The 2167-nt window shown below is 42.5% G+C and overlaps 1 non-coding gene across 1 annotated transcript; it reads left to right on the forward strand.

Annotated features, from left to right (window-relative positions):
- Nucleotides 1-1832: 1832 nt before the first annotated feature.
- LOC133041874 (small nucleolar RNA U13) lies at nt 1833-1937 on the forward strand. The gene has a single exon (XR_009689425.1). It is a non-coding gene; the product is annotated as a small nucleolar RNA U13 (small nucleolar RNA).
- Nucleotides 1938-2167: the final 230 nt, after the last annotated feature.

Below are 2167 nucleotides of genomic sequence, written 5' to 3' on the forward strand. Positions count from 1 at the left end.
TCATTTTTTTAGATTCCACATATACTTCATAAAGAAAGCTGAGCACCGAAGAACTGATGCCTGTGAACTGTGGCATTGGAGAAAACTCTTGAGAATCTTTTGGACTGCAAGGAGATCTAACCGATCCATCTGAGATAGTCAATTCCTAGGCAGGTTGATAAGAAGTACAGGGGTCCCCAAGGAGAGAGGGGTCTGTAATTCTCAAGGAGGAGGAAAGGACAAACTTTTTTTTTTTTCTCTACATTCCTTAGTCTTAGTCACATAAAAGGTTTTTATCTTTAAGCCTGGAACTGACGATTACACAACAAACAACTCAGTTTAAACTCTGTACTAAGGATTATGTAACAACAATGTATCCTGCTTGAGGACAGTTTCTCCTTCCTGAAAACCTTCTGGCTAATCCTGTTATCTTAAAATGTAAATTATGGGAGTGGGTCTAGTAAGAGCTTTACAACCTCCAGACAGTCTTTTGATTCACTGTAATAACTAATTAAAAGGTGTATAACTCCATTGCTAACACTAGCGAGGGGGTACTCTTTCTGCCCCCTTCTGATGTCTCTGTCAGAAGCTTTCTCTATCCCTTTTATACTTTAATAAAACTTCATTACACAAAAGCTCTGAGTGATCAAGCCTCATCTCTGGCCCTGGATTAAATACTTCTCCTCTGGAGGCCAAGAATCCTGGCGTCTTTCATGGTTCAACAACAACCTTTCACATCCTAAAGGAGATCAGTCCTGAATATTCACTGGAAGAACTGATGCTGAAGCTGAAACTCCAATACTTTGGCCACCTGATGTGAAGAACTGACTCATTTGAAAAGACCCTGATGCTGGGAAAGATTGAGGGCAGGAGGAGAAGGGGACAACAGAGGATGAGATGGCTGGATGGCATCACCAACTCAATGGACATGAGTTTGAATAAATTCCAGGAGTTGGCGAAGGACAGGGAGGCCTGGAGTGCTGCAGTCCACGGGGTCACAAAGAGTCAGACACGACTGAGTGACTGAACTAAACTGAAACTTCTTCATCTTGGTCCTTGCATTCTGTGTATCTCCCACCAGGAGGACATAAGCCCCACGTGGTCAGGGGTCCTGCCCAGTTTGTCCTCTACTTCACCCTAAAAGCCCAGAGGAACACATACAATGTGCTCAGCTGTCATATGAATTAGTGTAACTGCTTGTCTGCATTAATAAGACAGAATTATGTGAAAGTGGGATCTTCATGTGAGACTGAAAATCTGGGATAACTGAACCCGCTCATGATTCTCCTGCTTCTCTTTATAACTAGCACTGGGGTAAAATGCACCTTCAAGATGAGGTCTGGACGTTGCGAAGGGAAAGTGCCACAGCTGAGTCAGGCACACATCCAGCGGCTGAATGGGGTCCCCAGGGTGGCAGCACCCCCTCCGGCTGAGCTTGCTTCTGCACATCTGAGGGTCCCTGGTGTGGGTGTGAGGTGTGGCTGCAGTGATGTGTGCGGCCTAATTAAAGCTCTCCCGAAGACCATGCTTTCTCTTCCTGGGCATCACTGCATGCTATGGCAACACGGGAATTGGAAAGGCCACCATGGCTATTTTTCTCCTCCTCTCTTCCCACCTCCTCACATTTTATAGCTGCATTTGTGTTCTCTGGTTCCCCCAACTAGGTCAGTTCCCACAGAACTGCATTTCTAGTGCCTAGACCTGGTCTAGCACATGATACATGTTCAGTAAGCACTTATGGAACAAAAGAATAAAAGAATGAATGATGGGTGGTTAAGTACATCCGCACAACACAGATTTTAAAACAATTAAAATTTTCAAATCGTGTCATTCGTATATAAAAATACCTTCAGATCCTTTTGTAGTTCACGAGCATGATGATTAGGTGTTCACGCTGCTGCGTGACATGTACCTCCTTCCAAACCTTGTTACGACATCGGCACATTACCTGTCTGACGTAAAAAAAAAAAAACCTTCAATTTTAAAATAACTGCTTGATGTGAGTAATACATGTTTATTTTAGAAAAAATTTAAGTGTAGAAACACTTAAAGAACATTTAAATTACCACGCCAGAAATAACCACTGCTTAAATTTTGTTGTATTTACTTTTATTTTTGTCTCACCAAAGAGAAGTATGCATGTGTGCATGTACACACATGTATGAAAGTATCATATTAAATATACAGA

This window comes from Dama dama, chromosome 20 (genome assembly GCF_033118175.1).
Source record: "Dama dama isolate Ldn47 chromosome 20, ASM3311817v1, whole genome shotgun sequence".
NCBI classification, from domain to species: Eukaryota; Metazoa; Chordata; class Mammalia; order Artiodactyla; family Cervidae; genus Dama; species Dama dama.